General features: G+C 41.2%; 1 protein-coding gene across 2 annotated transcripts in view; it reads right to left on the bottom strand.

The window, feature by feature from the left end:
* Positions 1-20,802, bottom strand: part of ANKRD34A (ankyrin repeat domain 34A) — a 535,455-nt gene that overhangs the window by 392,381 nt on the left and 122,272 nt on the right. The gene's annotated exons all lie outside the window — the stretch shown is intronic.

The raw sequence follows: 20,802 nt of genomic DNA, 5'->3' as shown, positions 1-20,802 counted from the left end.
GCGTTGTTATGTGCATTTTTGTGTTTTGCTGCATTTCGTTGTGGTTTGATGTGTTGCGACTTGTCATGTTTTGTTGTGTGACAGTGTTTTGCTTGTGCTCTGGTGTGTTGTATAGTTTCTTTGTGAACTTTAACGAATGCTGTTGTATTTTCAGTCTCCTGCTGCACATTTCATTAAATTGGCAGTGAAAGACAACCATTTACCACTGCCGAACTGGTATCTTAACAACACTAGCACTTAACCTACTTAATATGACACCAGTTAGTTTGAAATTTGTGGGGTGCATAATACCAGTAATTTCCTTTTGCATAATAATGTGACATTTCAGAAAAATTACACAAAATGCAAATCCAGACGCAGATTTACAAGCCCCTAGCGACACTTGTGCGCCCCGTTGCGACACATTTACAACGTGACGCATCAATGGAGATGTGTCACGTTGTAAAGCCCTGCACCACATTATACCTGCGTCAAGTATAATGTACGCAGGGTGGGCGACCTGACGCAGGAAAGCCTCGTAAAAGTGACGCAGTAAAATCTACAAGATTTCACTGCACCACTTCTACGACGCCACTGAGTCAAAACCTTACGCCTGCTTGAAGCAGGCGTAAGGAGTGATGTAGCACAATAGGTATAGGCCTTCCTGACCATTGCTGGAGTTGCGTCGTGCATGCGACACGACTCCAGCAATGCGTGATCTTTGTGCCAACAGATGCATGACGCATGTGTCAACAGATGCATGACGCATGTGTCAATCCTTGCGCCATGGTGCTCCACATTGTAAATGGGACGCATCCATGGTGGCACAAGATTTTTTTTGCGCGACGCAAGTAAACTGACGCATCTCTGCTATAATGCAGAGACGCGCCAGTTTCTTGTAAATCTGCCCCGTGTGTTTAGTGCTGTATTTTAGTGCGAGATGCACCTTTCGCTCTAAAATATAGCCCAAATATGTCAAGTGACTCGAGCAAGAGCTGTTTATGTTCTGTCTGTTTGTGGTTTTCTTCCGTGGTGCAGCGATAGGATTTCTACACGAACGGATATGAGATGATACAACATTGAGTAGTTTTCTGAATTTTGCCTAACCAGAGCGACACACAATACCCGAAATTGCACAAGATTAAGCCGTTATAATGAACAATTTTCCCGCACCTATTTAAAACCACGTCGCAGACAAGTCTTGGATCCGCGCTTGTAGCTGGTTTTATGTGAAACTGCCACAAAGCCTCGCTTTAGTTCCTGGCGCTGCCCCAAAATGTGAGCCATCACCTGAACACAAAATGTCTCTTTGGAGCTCAGATTGCATTTAAGCCTTTGTTAAATCACTCAAACAAGAGCCGGTTCCCTTTTATTTTGGATGCTTTGTAACACAGCACAGTTTCAGTTTAATCCGCTCAGTAATACCTTTCAAGTAGGCTGCACTGCTGCCTGTAAAATGACCTTTCTTATAACTTGAGTAGCAGAATTGTTGTTTTTTGAAAGTGAAGATTATTTCTGTTATGGTGACCCCTGGTGGTCAAATTTATGCTTGAATTGAGCATTGTTTCCATATCTACCAGTAGTAAAGAACTTGGTGGTGTAAGTCTGTTTGTGGCCAAACTTAGTACAGATATGGACAATCTCCTGTCTGTTTATATTTCTATGGGAAAACTGTTTGTGGCCAAACTTAGCACAGGTATAGACAATCTCCTGTCTGCTTATCTTATCATGAGTTGTAAAGTGCATACACCTTAAAAGCACCATTCTAACTTTAGCCATATTTCCAGGGACTCAACCATCCCAGTCAATACACGTCAATCAGGATACATACAGATTTACTTAAATGATATTTTAAATTGGATATCTTAACCCCAAAGCCCTATAACTATCATTCCGTGTTGAGGGTAACTTCTATGGAAATTAATTCCATTTACTTTTATTTTATGTACATTTATCTTGCATGGATGTCAAGATAGTCTGAGATGGATCCAGGCATCCATGACCTGCTTTGTACATACCTGGCTTAAACTATCTAAATGTTTTGAATTTTGTTTGATGCTCATTGCCCTCCCTGGTAGCGCTTGCCGTGGCACAATATGCCGTGCACGAGGCCAAAAATGATTGCTTGAAAGTTTCACCCCCATCGTAAAACATAAACAGGCACATGCATCATCATAGGGTTTTGCGATTCCTTAATTGCGATTATTAAGGAATCGCAATTAAGGAATGGCAAAACCCTATGCACGTAGGAATCGCTAAAGAAATAGCGATTCCCACAAATTCCTTAATTGCGACTAGCAAATTGCGAGTCGCAATTAAGGAATGTCTTCCCATACATTCCTATGGACCTCCAGGCCCATAGGAATGAATTAGAGATTGCGGGAGCAATTTGCGAGTACCAGTAGGTACTCGCAAATTGCTCCCGCAATTTCGATGGTGCAAGGGTGTCAAAATGACACCCTATTGCACCCATGTATGTTAACTCTGCACATATGTTGCATACACACATGCTCTAAGGGCATGTGTGTGCGCAACATGAAACTTAGAAAAATGTAAATAAGTGCATTTTTCTAAGTTTTCGCAAATTACCATGAAGTCCAGCTTCATGGTAATTTGCTCACGCTAATAGCGAAATCGCTATTTTTAAAACTGTAATGCATTGCATTTAAGGAATCTCAATTAGGGATTCCTTAAATGCTATCGCTATTTAAGGATTCGCTATTTTGAGATTCCTTAAATAGCGATTTGTGCATTTGGGATGATGCATCCCAAATGCAAAAATACTGGTCGCAAAGGGGCAGATTCTGAGAATCTGCCCGTTTGCGACCGGTTTTGTGCTTGATGCATGTGCCTGATAGTACGCCGCTACACTTTTGTATCCCGCACAGCCAATCACATTTGTTTTCTTTCCGCTTTTTTATACTTCATTCACTTGTTCTTATTTTCCCCCCACTTTCCCTCCCACAAGAAACTTTGTACAATGGTTTTGTTCAGTGCCTTCAATATTTTGTTGTTGGTTTTCCAATGCAGTGCTGTTTTTCAGGCCGGCCAAGGCTATAGATACTGCATTTTGACTTTAAATGGGACTCTCATGACAAAAACTGCCAAATGAGTAAACCAGTCAGAGAGCGTAGTGATGAAACCCACATAATCTTACACGTTTAACACTATTGCAGATTTTCCATATAGTAAGAGATGGGTATCCACCCACCTTACATAAAGTCTCTCTGTTTTTCAGGAATATTTTTGATAACTCATGGAATGATGGAGATGGTATTCAATTCTAAATAATATTCATGTTGTAAGCGAATAGTATTGTATCTAGTGCCATTTTAGCATGACTCTAAGAAGCTGGTATGGCTTCAGTGGCCTACCCTGGAAGAGTCTCTTCCTGGTGATAATTTCTGTATTCTTTTTTAAGGAACCACTGTCGTTCTCCCTAAACACAAGCAGAACATGCCTTTGGGCAAAGACGAGGCCATAAAGAAACTTGAGTTAACCTTTTTTAAAGTAAAACTCACTCCCCAATTTACAATGATATTGAACTAGAAATAACCATGAAAGAAGACGTATTTGTAAATCATGAGCCCATATTGAATAACTGCATATATATTGCAGGGGAAACGTCGTTTACTCCGTATTTTTTACTCCGCATGGCTTTACCCTGCATTTTTTACTCCACAATAACTTTTACAATGCAGGGATTTACACCGCAAAACTTTTTCAAAGCATTACCCAAATTAACGTTCCCCCCCCACAAGAGTTAGAATAGTAATTTCCGTTGGAATGGGGAATGCGTTATAACAAATTGCGTGTTGTAAAGCCATGCGTTGTAAACGATTTTGTGGAGTGAAAACTGCGGGGTAAAAGTTTGCAGGGTAAATGCATGTGGGGTAACATCACATATCCATATCGCAGACAATAACTGTGGGCATCAAAGAACTGGTGACATAGGAAGTGAGTAGTCACATCTTCATGGTGCATTAAATACATAATGTCTGAGCCCCTAAAATTCAATGTAGTCTCCACAGACAGGTCACGCCCACATCAGTTTCTAAAAATGTGGAATACAGGCACCCACTGCAGAGTGTAATGAAAGTCATGTGAGAGCAGAGTACACCAACCTAAACTGTTAAAATGTATACAGTAAGAAAAATGTCAACGCAAATAAATGTGAATTTTCAGTCAGCCGGCCTGATTGGAGAATCCTCAATAATTTTCAAAATCAAATCCATGGACTCTGAGTACATACGTCACGAGCACTGAAGAGGCGCCAGGAATCATGGTTGGCAACTTACCAAGGCCGGCTCTTGTTATTTTCTTATCTTAATGCCCCTTTGATTATTTTTTAGATTAATGCTTATTTTTTCCTCATTTGCTTCTCTCATTGAAAAATGTATTTGAATGGTGTAAATCATTTATGGTTGGAATTAGTGTAAATTGTTATATACCGTAGACTCATCAGAGATACTGCACTTCTGGCGGTGAAGTGATGTCTGTAATGCTATGATGACAAATTTACTCTTTTCCTGGAAGCATGGTATAGAGAGTGGTGTAATGAAACTTAAGGGGACCCTCCTGCAAAGTACATGGAGCCTCCCCTCCTCTGGACTCACTCAGCAGCTCTCAGACCAGGCTACTGTGTTGAGAGTGCCCCTGGAGCACCCCCGGCTGCAGGGGGCTTTGTTACGCCACTGAGTTCGGATCCCCCACAGAGCTACCCAGGACATTTTAGATCAGTTGTGCTTTCAAGTGACTCCATAATTTCATTTAAATAATGTGATCTGAGAATGTCTGTATTTGCTTTACTTACAAAATGTATATTAAACACACACAATCTACATTGTGCGTACATAGCATTTATGAACCCTCACCATGATCTTCTGGGATGTACTATTGAAATATCATGTTTTCTGTAATATTTGACCATAATATTAGTGGGAATAGAAATACTTTTGGAAAGTGCATCATTCACCGCTCCGGCAATCTGGCCCTAAGAACCTTGTAAAAGGCAAATTAACCAAAGCTGGGTGACCACAATTGTTTGAAATAATGTCATCAAGTGAGCATTAAAGTATTATATGCTGTTTAGGTTTAGGAATAGGTTCAGAGCTAGAGTTTGAGTTTTAGGGCTAGATTTATGTAACGACTATGATTGGTTTAGGTGTTTTGTTAATTTTTACTATGTGATATGTACTTTACCATTGCCCTGTGACAAACGTGATTTGTGCAGGTGGTATTTAGTTAACTCTGGGGGTTCGCAAAAGCTACTCATTGGGGTCTGCGACTGCTTGGGAAATTAAATAATATTAACAGATTATTGAAGTGTGAGTGGCGTAATGCACCCCCCTGCAGCCCTGCGGTGAGGAGGGGCGTAAATAAAGAAGCAAAATGTAAATTCAAAGGCTAACAATTAAGTGGGGTCCTCAGATATAGCATCGATATTGGGTGACCTCAATTGAATTTGGAAAAGCTCCAACCTTCCCATTAAAATTAAAATGTAGGATTTTTTTTATATTTGGGAATTAAATAAAATATTTCATAATTTGTGTATTTGTTTGATGAATGCTTGTTTCTGTATTTCATGTGCATTGTTCTGCAGTTCAAGCGAAAATGCTTAGGCCGGGTTCCCGGATTACAGTAATGGTTCAGTTGGGGTCCCAGGTTCCAGGAGGGAATAAGAGGGCAGAAGTCAAAAAGTTAAAAACCACTGATTTAGGCGATCGAGCATGTTCTATGTTCCACTGGTCCTAGGTGGATTTTCATCAGCTTGGTTATTCCTCTTGTTATCCTCTTCGGTGCTCAGGACGGGCCCTGGCCGTCCGACGTCACGGTGGGTGTGTGCGAAGGACGGCCCCTGGCCGTCCAAAACACGCCCACTCATTAATTCTCCCGCACAGCAGGAGAATTCGCGCAGTGCCGAAGGGGTTAAGTTGCCCTTAAAGGGATTCATGTTACTTAGTGTGAAGTTTAATGTAACTCACCTATTGAAGTGCCTCAGATATATATAGAAGAGTGCTTCTGTGCAGATTCACAATTTTTCCTTTTTTTTCCCAAGTGGAAAAAGCCCCTGTTGTGCATCCTAAGAAGGTTTGGGGCGATGGTTTGGTCCACGTTTTGCCCCGGAGAGGGATTTTCTCTACTCTGCTATAGGAGCATGTCTCCGACAGTTTCTGTGGTGTGAAAGGGTCCGAGATAAGTTTGTGGTTGTTCACAATCTGGCAAGAGAAACTCCCTGTGCTTGCTGAGGATTTAGTCCGGCATGATATTACACGACAGAGAGTTAATACGAGGAAAGTATAAAGGATTTGTGATTGCAATGTCACATTTTGTGAATCCCATGCAGTCTTGAATCCATCTATGTGCACTTATAAATCAGATTTACAAGCCTAAAGGGCTTCACGAAGCGGGCCATTTCTGGCACGTGGCAAGAGTTCCCAGCCTTTTAAAACAGTAAATATAGCCCAAAAACTTTCCATATTAATGACTCTTCCTTATTTTGCATGTGAAATGAAGACGATCTGCTTTTTTGATGATTCTAAATGTTGTGCCGCTGGTTTGGTCAAATTACGCACTTCTCCATGCAGTTCCCGATTCACCCAATTTGGCTGATTATCACGTAGGAGGCTGAAGAGAACAGTTGTCTGTCAACTAAATTTATTTTAAAACACACAACTATAAAAACTATAACCATGTGATGATTTTGGCTATTCCCCTTTTTTATGTAGACTCTGGAAAAGAAAGAAGAGAAAGTGACATCTGACGAAGAAGAGGAGAAGAAAAGGGAAGAGGAGGATGAGAAGGGAGAAGAAGAGGACTATAATGACCAGGAGCATGAGAGGGCAGGCTTTCGCTGTCGAACCCTTATAAAACAGCGCAATGTTTGTAGATATCGTGTAGTGGTAAAATGTAGGGGTGGGCGGAACTTGCTGAGTTACATAAAAACTCTGCGAGATTCCGCGGAGTTCCGCCAGCGGGCAGAATATAATACCGCTCGTGCTTCAATTTAGGGCCGGTAGCACGTGCATCACTACAAAATAAGCTTGAACATGCGCCATGCGTGGCCATTGGTGTTTATTTTTCTGCTGCTCCAGTTGAAAATCTACTAACACGGCTGCAAATCTACTCGAGAGGCAGCCCTGTGACCGACACTGCCTATGTTAGAAAATCGTGCTAGGGGATGCCAAATCTCACTCACTCTCACCAGCTCTTATATTCTGGAGCCTGGCGGGAGAAAAATTCCACCATGAGGCGAGAGGCGTAAAGGGTTTTTTGCATAGCTTGAACAGAAAGGACTTGTAAGCATTTTGTACACAGACGGAGCACCGTTTCTGATGCTTATTCAGTAGGCTGTGAGCATCATGGTCAAAATAGCTTCTGCCATTGTATGACACTTTTGTTTAGTAACTTTTGATTTTTTTGGGCTAGAAATGACTTATTTTGTCGAAATCTGAAAATGATGGGATGAATGCTTTGTTCTGTGGCAATTGCGGTGAATCCATAATTAAGCTGATATCTTTGTGACTACTGAATCACATATTTCATATAATAATTTACTTGGAATTCTAATAATCCTCATTAGTCATGAACTTTTCCGCGTGCTCGAATGTGGTTTTATGCCTTATATTGAAGCTCAAGCTCACCTATATCAGACTGGATTGTTATGGCACAGATCCGCAGGACTTTATTTATTTCCAAATAAACCTTCAACCTCTGCCTCCCCATTAGGGTTACTGCTGATGCCAGCTGCTTTCAATGGCTCCTATGTGATGCCGTATCTTCAAGTCTTGGCATCTGAAGCCTTCACATCTCTATACTGTCGGTGTTAGATGCCATCGCGCCTGTACGAGGTCCATACATTTGGTAGACACCTTTAGGCCACCAGCTTTCACATTCAAACTGACCTCTACTCACCTACTGCCAAAAAGTAAGTGGCCAACTACCTACTTGAGAAAGAAATGGTGTAAATCAAGAATTTCACTGGCTCTGTGGCAGCTTCCATGTTTCCTGGCATCTTGTTCCAGCACAACCTGCAGGGTTCCATCATGATATAAGAAGGGGGCTGGGCAGCAGACAGATTCCCTCCTTCTCAAATTCTTGGACATGGCTAATTAGAGGGACAATGTCCTGCGATCGAAGAGTGTTGTTACTATAATTAAGAACATTGGAGCCGCCGCTACATTCCATATCGTAAAGTCCAGCGTCGCCACTCATTCTTAGTGACAAATTTCAGGATGCAGCAACCACATGACCTTATTATTCTCTCTGCGTCTTTGATTACGATTATGTTTATAGCACGGGTCAAGCCACATGTCAGTCCACCTAAGTGTAGAAATGTGTAAGTAAAGCATAGAATGCCCACACTGGATCCAGCATTTCTTATTAGCTCTCATGACCCCGAGAGCCAATCAAAGACCAAATGCATTTTAATGCGTATCCTTGGAAGGGCAGTCACCAAAACTGGATAGACTGGTAAGGTCTTCCCCCGAGGCATCCGAGCATTGGCCGCCTACAATGACACTTGCCCAATGGGCCAACGCTTCCATATGATTTGGAAATTGACTGAACTAGATGTGTAAAGTGTACCTAACCTTTTGGAAAGTCCATTTTTGCAGTCTATTATTGATGATGTACTGAGGAGAGAATTTTCGGGATGGGTGATTTTTCGGGTGGGCCCATCCCAGGCTTATTAAAATACCTCTGTACTGGCCAAGGCTGTGTGGCGAGAAAACAAGTCCCTGAGAAGTTTTAAAAGGAGGAAGGGTATAGACCGCATTCTTGATCTGTCTTGTCTACCATGCCAGTTCCACCAGAATGAATGCAACTTCCACTTCCATGGATACAAATGGTGGTTCAGAAAGCCAGTTCTATAGCCACAGCAAGCACCAGAATTATTGCATTTTCCTATGGAAGGTGAGCTTGCAGAGGCCACCATGGGTGCCGCTTCCTTCCTCCTCAGCACTCGCACTCGTCTTTAAGGGCTTCATCCAGTCGTTTTTATGTTTTCGAAGCATTTTATAGTCCACTGGGACCGTGAGGTATTGGGTGTTGGGAAGCTTAACATAATAGTGCAGTTGCATCAAAACATTTCCAATCCAATATTTCTTTATTTCGGTTATTCACCATACAAGAACAAACACAGATATATACAAGCGGTTAAAATGGTTACAAAGTTAAAAAATATTTCACAAACCATAGAAGCGGAAATGCAGCTTACGACATTGGGGTGGTTGACAATAAATTGGTGGTCGGTGCGCCGGGCATGGTTAGGGTGAGTCAACTGGAGGACTTTGTGACTTCAGGATCCATCAGGGAGAAGGTTGACAAACGTAAGGGATGTATTCTTCGAAACTGAGGAGCGTCAACTTTTTAAAGGTATATTTCAATTACTTCCGTTAGCAAAATAAGTTATTTTGAATTAACTTGGAGTTTAGGGTCTTTGAAGGGACACATTAGGGATTGGAAAGGGCGCCCACTCACGACATCCCACTTGCAGTACGAGTGGTGAAGGTGGCCATACTGATGCCACCTGGTTTAAGCTTGGGCATCCTTTCCAAGGTGCATTTCAATGTAAGTGTAGGGGCCCAGGTCTACTGAGGAGTTGTAGTTTACTCCATAAAATGTCTGCTTTTATTCAAAGCCTTTTGGCATGAAGTATGTCCTCAGTGCAGTAACTTGATCTAATGGCAAGGGCTGCTTCTCTTTTACAAGTTCATTCTCCCTCAGCAGCTGGATCTGGTTACTGCGCCCCCCTGAGGCAGGCCAGACTGTTGAGAATACTGGAGATGTCTTGGCAGCTCATGCATCTGGAAGTCTGGCGAGGCTACCACAAAAACAAGTGCCCATCTCAACACAACGCTTGGCTGGAAACCGGGGCAGCAAGAGCCCCCCGAGGACAGAGCCCAGTGGGAAGACTGATGCTCAGAATTCAAGCCACCAACAGAGATTCTTGAATCATTTGAGACATTCAGAACTCGGTCCACTAAACCGAGACAAGAGTGTTTTTAAAAATCCTATTAAGTTTAAAGTAACATTATTTAAACAACTTTGACTACAGCATCCTGAAGTGCCAAACCAAAGAAAAGTCTAACTTTTCAGTTGCACATAAGAGCTGCACATATTCCATCTTCTCTGCTGGTTTTAACATTAAGGTTGTTTGTTTTTATTCACCATGTGACTGACATACACCCATCCAGGTCAGTTACACCAATGAACCCCAAACCGTCAGCGTTTTTTTAACATCATGGAGCTGTGACAACTGTCTTTGAAGAACAAAGGTGCGTTTAAAATGTTGTTAGCTTGGATGAGCCCCTGTTTGTGCCTGACTTCTGCATTGCCAATGTGCACTAAAGATCTGCCCGTCGACAGGGGGTCTACAGCTTGTTGTTGGATGTGCCTACCCAGTTCTAATACAGTCCAGACTTTGCGTCTCAGAAAAGGCCTTAATTTAATGCCACCTTTTTTAGTTGTGGATTGCTCCAGTAAATCTAATTTGGTTTAGAAGTAAATTAGAAACAGTTAAAAAAGACCCCTTTTAAAATGTTTTCGAATGGGGCAAAAGTGAGCGAGGTGATTTTATAAAAATTGACTCGTTTGGTTAGAGACAAAGCTAGCTCTGTGGCTTGGGGTAACATTTTGTGTAAATACCTTGCACGGTGCACAAAAGGGAGCGGCATGAATTTGCAGCTAGAGTAAATTAGTTTACTTACGTAAAAAGGAACGGAAAAGGCGGGTATTTGCCTCAAACCAACTACTGTCTTTCTCATTGACAAAGTGAAACAAAGGTGGTCTTTTCTGTGATGAAAATAGAACTTGCTAATTATATATTATCGACATCTTTGGACAAAGACTAGAAATAAATACTTAACGCTCCATTCTCAGACAAAACCAGTAGAGGGAGCTGTTCACTTGGTGATGGATGCGGTTGGACCATTGTATTTTCTGTCTTGTGTTTTCTCCCTAGTATCGGAAGCAAAACAAGGTAGCGTCGTCTTTGATTCTGTCTTCTAGGCAGTACATGGGGTAGAGAAGAAGGACGGGGTGGGATAATCTATGATTCTCTTTAGCGGGTGGACAGTCCATCATCCTCATTAAGAGTCCTAGAATACATACCCCGAAGTGCGACCCCCATCGCAAGTGTAGAAAATGTCGCAGATGGTGACTGTGTTTGCCATTTGAGACTGAACACAATTTTGGATTAGAAGAACGTTTCAGATGTACTTATTTTCTGAATGATTTCTTCCTCCGTATCTTATACACATGGTTATGTGTATTCTTTACCAGAAAATAACAAATGTTTTACTTTCCCCATCTTAGCCTTTATTCCTATCTTCTGAAAATAGAGTTCTCTTTTTTTAACCTTTCTTCTCTGAACTGTTTCGATAAACTGCTTATGCACCTTATTTTAATAGCTTTTTTCTGTGTATGTAACGGTTTGAAAGTCAGCCAATGTGCCTTGGGGTTCGCGTTTTTAACGACTGCATGAAGCTTGGGAAAGAAACGCTCTCCAGCAGTCGGAGGCCAAACCCCAACATTTTTGAGGTATATTATTATTATTATTTTAATTGTGAAAATAGTCTCCACTTCAGACCCACTTGCAACAGCGCCTGGATGTCAGTAAACTTCAGGCCACTTCATGTTTTAGAGTCTCTTGGTATGATTGAGACTAGAACGGCACATATTTTCTAATAAAAAAAACATGTTGTGACTGGAATGTTTTGTCTTCCTGGAATTCGTGAAGAAATATCATACAATTTATCAGTTCATCTCGGAGAATATTTGTTTAGCCTGCGTTTTGTAGGGGGTTGTTCCTCTTTTCTTTATTCACCATAACATTAAAATCGGGTGGTACCAGCTGCCTCTTAAACTTAGTTCCCTACTAATCTCGTGACCAAGAGCTCACCAACAAGCTCCAAACATAGGTGTTTGTGGCTGTAGCACCTGCAACAGATGCCTGGCTTTGACTGTTCGGTCAGGGGTTTTGCCTTGGAGTATTTTTTCATTCTGAAGTTGGTTTTTTTGTGTTTTGGTTTTAAACATTAATATGAGTGTAGGCAGAATATAAAAGTACCGATTTTTTTGGTTTTTCTTTTTTTCTTCAGCTTCTACAAAAGAGCAGGTTTTTGCAATTTGTCACACATTTACTTTGCTGAATATTTGTCAGCCTGCTTGTGTTAAAAAAACATTACATCCTTCAGACGTTATACCTTCTATGTGACATCAGAGACGTTTTAGTGCAGTGACAAAGTGAACAGTTGCCCAGGGCCCCCATCTTCCAAGGACCCCCCCCCCCTGGGAAAGTGAGCTTTTTCTCTAGCTCACTTTCACTTTCACTTTTGTGTATTTTTGTATTTTAATATGTATTATATAATTCAATATTGTTAAGCAACGGAGGGCTTGAGTTAGCAAAAAATGTGCATTAAAATTCATTTAGTTACCTCACATACGACCCTCAAATACTTCTTGCCCGGGGCCCCCAAAATCCTTAAACGGACACTGCTGACATTTAATTATGATCCTCGTGATCTTATTTTCTGGGGTTCCTGAATGTGCCGAGCATCTATCTCTGTAGTCCTTTGATGAAAACAAAGAGAACTGCATCCTGATTCAAAATGGCTCCTCCGCATAGTGGCCTGTCAACTCTGCATTTCCATGGAGATGCTATCAAAGAAACCAGGACAACCCTTCTTTCGCTGCCTCTTTGTTGCACATACCAGAAGAGGCAATATTTTAACCCAAGGTAAGTGTAAGTGGATCCAGCTGTCATTGAGAGTTGTGTTACAAAGTCGTCCATTTTTGGGCTCACATGGAAGCTGTTGAGTCTTGTTACGCTGCTAGGGTTTGAAGGAGGGGCTTCTGTTTGGTTCCTGTAGATATTCCCCTTTCTGATATAATCTTGCCTTAGTATGTTTTAACGTGTACTTGCCTTTCATGGACGTAGAACGAGTGTTTGTTTTCCCTCGGTGTGCCAGTCTAAGGCATTTATTGTGTAGTCACCCGGTCTTCATTTCGACCGTGATGGCATCATTGAAGATTCTCTTTGAGCAGCAATCGTATCTGGTTGTGTACAAAAGAGTAGAACTTCGCAACTGGGCCAACCATAGCATTCTCTTTCGGAAAGCGCCTTTGCTGAGATCCAGAGGAGTGGTTCTTCCCGACAGGCTCCAGAGCTCAGTCAATACGCCAGCTTCCTCTGGTTCAGACCTATCCCGTTTATACTTGACGTGAGGATACGGTTCACTGGTTTTATGAACTGTTGGATCCCCCATGACATTGTGGCTCCAAACAGGTCTTCATAAGATCTGCAACATACCAACTAATCCATCCCCAATAGCTTGCTTTTTCCAAAACACTTCCTTTGCTATTTGCTATACAATTATCATTATTCAATCGACATTCTGTTAATTTTATCAGTCTCAGAAAAATAAAAGAAGGCTGAGGTGCATTAGCCAGGATACAAACCTGCAACCTACATAGCGCCCTCAGACATTTAAACTGAGCATTTCACTCACTGAGGTAGCTCGCTTGACTTAACTTGCTAAACCCACTATATCAGCAACACAGGGAGTGCTAATTTTCATTCCGAGGAGGAGCTATGCCAAAGTTCAGCTTGCACGTCTTTCCTTGTGTCAAGCTTGGTTGTGGTTGAGTTTGGGCACCAAAGTGGTTTAAATGTGAGCAGACTTCATGCAAGGCCGCGTGAAACACTCGGAACATTTTTCATGGAAATATCAATTTTTGTCCTCCATTTAAATTAGATCTCACATCCACGTTGTTGAACACGTCATATATGATTGAGTGGCAAGGGGGTATTTTTCAGTGTAATTTCACTGAAGTCGCTCTCAGTAGTTTGTGCAGTTTTAAGGTGAGTGTAAAATGAGGATATTGAAAGAACACCAAGCTCGTTGTGTGAAGGCTCTCCAAGATAAGCTTTTGATTTGAAACTCCTCTTTCCCATTCAGTCGGTGAAACGTCTTCTTAATACCACTGTTTTCCTCTTAACATTATCACGCAGCTCACCCATTTTTCCCCTTCTTTTCAATATCTACCTCTGCGTTTTCTCTGTGCTGCTTCACTACTTTGAACTATTTTTTTTACACTCAATGATACAAGACTAGCCTGAAATTTCAGCGACCTCCATGAAGATATGTCATCGAGATTGGCACGCTTCCTGATCTTGGTGAAGAACTGGGGGACTTCTAACCACCTAAAGCTGAACCTGGACACCACTGAAATCCTTAGATATGGAAATTGGCCACCAGCACAAGTGATCCCAACTTGATTTTAGACCAGAAGATGTCTCCACAAACAAACACAACAAAAAGCAAAGGATTGTTCCCAGATTTGGATTTTACACAAGAATCGCAACTAGACACTTTGGAGACAACCTTAACAAATATACTCCGAATCTTAGGATGGATTTTCCCCTACCTAGGTTTCCACACATGTACAAGCTACAGCTAATTGTGTGCTCTTGCTCACTAGTACTACACAAACAGACTATACCTAGGAGCCTAGAACTCACTCCTAAGTAAATTATGAGGGCAAACCCTGGGGCCCGGGGTCTGCCGACACTTCAAACCCTGAAACACTGCCTTCTGACCTTTCACTGGTGCCCAATTTCTACAAAGCACGTTCTATGACACAGTGAGTACAGTACAAAATACAAACAACATTCCAGCTAAAAAAAATGTGAGACCCTCTCCCATGGGCGTAGCCGCGGTTCCAAAGCACTGCTGAAGCTAAAAGTACAATATTTCAAAAAAACCTTAAACTTTTTCTTTCCAAGCCAGCAAGCTATGGAACTCTCTCCCACACACATTTCGGAACTACAAGAACACCTAACTTTTTGGAATTTTCGGTCCCCCAATCTCCAAGAAAACACCCACTCACCAGCAAACTAGGGAATCAGAATGCAAAACACTATAATCGTTAATTTCAAAGACTGTAGTTATCCGATGTCGGGTTCTATGTGATACATAGACAACCTCCAAGAAAACTCCCATTTGATTTTTTTATTGATATATTTATTTTCAATTTTTACATAAAGTTAAGAGTATTTCAGCGAAGTAACTACTGCATACAAATAGCTTACAAAAATACAGTTACATAGGTTATTAAATATATCAATAAATAACACCATTAGACCAGTTTAAACAGACGTCTCACACATGAACATAACCCCACAGACTGCTATAGTCGTTGCCATGTAGATATGTGATGGCTGGCAAGCATCGGTAACAAGACGAGTAAGCCCCAAGGCAAACCCCTCAATCAAAAAACAACTGAACCACAATGTAGAACAAGATAAGAGGTCTTCCAGACAAGAACTCTTTTGTGGTCTATAGTTCTTACATATGTTCTTGCCACTTTAACTGTTATGCGGTCCTTTCGATCTTTGTACCCATCACTTAGCGTGCTATTCCTCCCAGGCAACAGTGAGGCAGCTACGGCTGAGCTGGCCTGGTGGCGGCTGTGCAGTTTTATGATGGATGCCACAAAGAGACTGAACACAACATCTTGCTTAATTGTGTTCTCCCAACAAACTCAATTCAAATGAATCTTTATTCGGACATAAAAATCCATACAAGAAATTCTCGTATACATTCTAATTCTCTAGCAGCATTGTACCAATATAAAACAAATCATTTTCAAAATATCCAGACATCATATCATAATTATACTCTAATCATAGTTTACTAGTTAGATATATACAGTTAAGCTCTCTTATACAAGAAGTTTTCTAGATAGGAGTTTTCCTTCATTTTATTGCACATATAGACGCCTCGTCAGGGGTAGTAAGCGCTATATAAATGCAATTACAATACAATACAATACAATATAATAGATGCAGCTTATACATAACAAACGTTTATGGTATTTAAATTACATACAAAGTTAAGAGCCTGATAAAAATTTACAAAAAAGAGTGCAATGTTGGGTAGACAGCAAATTTGGTATTGCATTGCCAACTTGATAAATTCTTAGCCCATGACCCCATTTGTGGAAATACAACAATAAAGTGCAAAGTGCATAGAAGGCGCCAAGTAAGATAAAACCTATCCTCTGTACAAGTTACAGTTGTTTAATAACTCTGAATAATATTAGGCATGTAACAGTTAAGGTAGCACTTTACAGATGGTTTAATATACTCTCTGGTTTCTCTCAGAATTTCTCTCTGGCCTATGACAATCGTTTTTAGTTCTATTTTTACTATAAGCTAATACTCTGTAAGGGCCATCAAGATTAAAATTAATGTATATAATTTTTATGAGATCTTTCACGTGAGCAAACAAAGGGATTTTATCCCTCCCACCGTAGGCCAAACAGTCCCTAGTATTTTAAGTGCATTTTGTTCCTGGCCCAATTTCCATACTAGGTCAAAGGAGCACTAGTATAAATGTTATCTCCTATATATGGAGTTCAAGTTCTTTATGAACGATATATGCTGATGTAGAATGGGGTACAGCAAGGAGCCTACATGAAAAGGTATTCTCCAGAATTTGTAGTGTTTTTGTTGTTGACAACCCCCACAAAGTAGCCCCATAATTAGAACTGCATTTACTTTTCTGCACTTGTAATATTTTTGGTATCGGTTTATTTCCAATTTTTGCCACAAATCTGAAAATGTCTTCTACATTTCTGGCGGATTTCATACAAGCAATTTTTAAGTGAGCATTCCACACATTGTTATTTGAAAAATGTACACCCAGATATGTAAAGTTTGCGACCTCTGTAGTTATCCGCCCTTTTAGTTGATGGGTCCATCTCTTTATGCTGCCTGTGCCACACACATTCACGAATGTTTGAGATGGATTGAGTCTCCTACCCCTTTCTTCCATAAAAGTGTTAAAGGCTTCAGTCATGGAGTATAGGCCGTTTGCAGTTCATGATAACAAAACTACATCATCTACATACAGTAGGGTTGACTGGCCGCTTTCCTATTTTGGGGGGGTCAGCATCTATTTGTTGAAGTAATAAATCAAACTCATTAATATATAAAGATATAGGAGTGGTGCGAGAATACACCCTTGCAGAATGTCTTTCATAATCTTAAAGCCTGGGTTACATTCTCCATTACCATCATAGTGAACATGTGCAGTCAGATAGCTATATAATTGCAAGAGAAAGGATATTATATCTGGTGGGGCTCCCAAATCAACCAATATTTTACAAGACTTTGAGTGACTGACAAGGTGGGAAGAGAATGTGGCCTAACGGCTAGGGCGGGCGACCTCGGAGGTGGTGAAGCGGGTTCGAGTCTCGGCAGAGATGCTCAACATTCTGTGATTCTGGGCAAACCACTTAATCTCCCCGTGCCTATCAAAAATGAATGTGTCCGTATGTAACGTAACTGGTGCTCATGTAAAGCGCTCTGATACCTCCGGGTCTAGTTAGCGCTATATAAAACTCCCCCCCAAAAAAAAAGGTCTAAGGTGCTGCTTAGATCTGCAAAGCAAAAATGAAGTCTACCCTTTTTGCTACTGTATATTTATTCACGATCAGGTTTAGGTTGATACATTGTTCTAATGTGAAGACCTCCTCGTCTAAAACCAAACTGTGCATCTGTGAGTATATTGTTGCCCTCGGCCCATGTTTTCAACATCTCCATTAATATCCTTCCAAGCACCTTAACTGAGGTATCAAGGAGGGAAATTGGTCTATAGCATTTCATGTCCCCTCAAGCTCCCTTTGTATATATGGGGACAATTATGCTTTCTGCCCACGTGACAGGTATACATTCCTTTGTAGCTGTTGTATATACTTGAGTTAATATAGGTTCCCAAAGCATGAGGTGTGACTTATATGTGTCTACAGGGACCCCTTCTTATTTGCACATTTCCCTAAGGCCACATTTACTTTGCCCTCCTTAATCAAAGTTAAAAAGGGGGTTTGTGAGATATTCTTATCATTGATAGGTCCCACAGTTATATTTTTCTGGGTTAAATATCTCAGTATAATGCGTCAACCAATCATCTGGGTGAATGTGAGTCGCTATAACAGGTGCGGTAATATCCATAAGGAAGGGTTTATGAATTGTTCTCTAGAATAAGGAGCTGTCCCTCAATGTAGCTGCTGGTTCCAGGTCTTCCCATGATTTCTCTCGTAAGTATTTTTTCTGTTTCTCTAGTGTATGTTTCTATGTCAATCGCAACTCTCTCACTTCTTTCCTATTCATAGGCATCGCCTGTAAGGTAAATTTAAGCTTATTACTCGCCCATGTGCAATGGCGGTCAAACCATGCCATTTTGCTAGCTTTGTTATTTTTAGTCTTAATTTTCAAGCTATCTGTTATAGCGTGAGTCAATTTGTGGAAAGCTATGAGTATTTGGCGTTAACAGTTATTCCATTCTGTACGTTCCATAAATTCTTCTCTATTTTCTCTAGTTTTTTTTCCCAACATCTCAGATTCATTTATACTAGCCCATCTTAGGGTGATCTCATTTTCCACTTTGAGCCAACTCACTGTCTGGGCTTCTATCGTATCTTTAATCTTGACTTTATAGACAAGGGAAAGTTGTTGATTGGCATTAAAAGGGGTTGGTAAAACCCTATATGAATCTAGCCTTATAAGACCAAATCTAGAGATTAGGGTATGGTTAATAATTCAGAAATGACCCGCCTCCCCGAAAGGTCGGTAACTCTACATTTTCTTTGCCTGTATTCTGTACCATCAATTCCAAATCCTACTTAAACCTTAGTTCATTTAGAGACTCCCCATATACATCATGCGTGAAGTGTGGTTGGCCATTTCCCTGCTCGTCTATATGCTCGCAAGCTTTATCAGTTGGGATTTAGCATTCAGTAATATTGAAATCTCCCACCCAAATATTAATATGGGTGGCTATGTCTTTTACAAATATTTTTAGCGTCTTTTGGAGGGAATGCACCACTGCACTCTTGTTATTGTCAAGCTTTTTATTGTAATAATGAATCAATACAACATCCGGCTCGTTATGTAACCGAAAATACAAAATCTGAAAAGTTGGGGAACATGTGTATGACTTTATCAACGTGTACGGGCTTAAGGTGGAAATCAATACCAACAGGCCTTCTTTTGCTCTTCCTCTAGGTGAAGGGTCAGACGGTGTGATAACTAGGCCTGGGCGGTGAACTCCGCTCGCGGAGTTTGCAGAGTTTTCTGCACTCCGCGTTACGCGGAGATCGCGCAGTTCCCAAAAACTCTGCTTTGTGCAGCGGAGTGGAGTTTTTTTCCTTGCTTGTGTTCACCAACGCCAAGTTGGCGAGCGTGAGCAAGGAAAATCAACTTCCCGGCGAGATTTTTCCTCGTTCGCGATCGTCAACATCAAGTTGGCGAGCGCGAGCGTGGAAAATAAACCTCCCGGCGAGATTTATCATCGCGGGGGTCAGGTTTCTCATTGCGAGTGGTCATGTATGCTCGCGACCACTCGCGTTGAGAAACTGCCAGTTCGTGTTGAGAAAGCTTCCGCTCGAGTAAAAATCTACTCGAGCGGCAGAAAAGGAAAGGAAAGCCTGCGCTATGTATGATGCCGTTCGCGATGATCACACAGTGCGGACAAGCATCCAGCACTGTGCAATCACCGCAAACAGCATTTTTCTCTCAAACTCCGCCACTCGCGGAGATCCGCGTCGTGCGGTGGAGTTTTTTTACCACATCGCCCAGGGTTAGTGATAACTGAAGTATAAATATTTATTAAAAAAATTATCGGTATGCCACATCTCTTGTAAACAAATTACATCTGATGTTTTTAAAAAAAAGTAAGACATTCATTGTTCTCTATCTTGTTCTTTACTCCGGCAATATTCCATGACATAAATGTAAAATTCTTATTCTGTGAAGTTGGATACAAATTATCCGATGCTATGGGAGGTCCTACTGAATGAATAAGAGTAACATCCTCTGTAATGTTTCCTGTCGGGAAAATTAACTGATTCGTATTAATATCAGCGTCACTCTAGCTCCTCACAACCACTAAGAAGAGTATATTCTATTTGGACATTCCCATGAGGGGGGGTGCTACAAGCTTGACTGCTCATAACTGGTTTTGAACAATGAGATATTCCTCCGTCTTGTCTCATGTTCGGTTTATACAAGAAACCCAGAAGTACAGGAGCGATTTTATACTCTTTAGCCGTAGGCTTATTTAGTTGTCTACGATAGAGATCAGTTAAAAGTATTTTAACCAATGCTAGACATTGGACATTTTTCACAATAAAGTCTCCTGTTTCCTGGAGTGTCCAACCCATGCCAATCGTCGAAACATGATGATATCTTGACTGAACACATCCAAGGAGCATATGCCCTGTGGCATCCAGTGCGTTGCCTTGTTACGTTGTCCTGCCCACGACTCTGATGTACATGCTTTCAATTATGGTACATTTTTCACAATAAGTACATAAGGTGTGGCCTCTGGGGGCAAATGTAGGTGGGCTTGAGCAGAGATTGTCTCCTTATATTTCCCTGATTCTGCCAAAACCCGTGCTTGGGGCTCACAAACAGGGACAGGGACAGGGACGGGTGCTGTTAGCACCCTCTTCCGTGTTGCCGTTTCATTATCTTCTGATGAGCTCATTTGACTCCCCCCCCCCCCCTTCCTTCTGTCAGTACCATCGTTGGTAGAGAACTAGTTGCAGCCAACCCAGACGCAATGGTAGTTATCGAAGTGCTAACCAATGTATTATGTTTCCCTAGGGAGTCATTAATTGATTTTTCAATTACAGTTACACATTCTTTTATCTACCTTATTTCTGTTTGGAGCTTTTGCTCAATATTAACAATTTTGTTATGCAATCTTTTGAACAAAGGCTCTAGATTATTTAGTGTAGGGGTAATCCTTGACA

This window comes from Triturus cristatus, chromosome 12 (assembly GCF_964204655.1).
Source record: "Triturus cristatus chromosome 12, aTriCri1.1, whole genome shotgun sequence".
NCBI classification, from domain to species: domain Eukaryota; kingdom Metazoa; phylum Chordata; class Amphibia; order Caudata; family Salamandridae; genus Triturus; species Triturus cristatus.
Note: the sequence above shows the minus strand (reverse complement) of the source record. Positions and strands in the feature narration are given on the sequence as shown.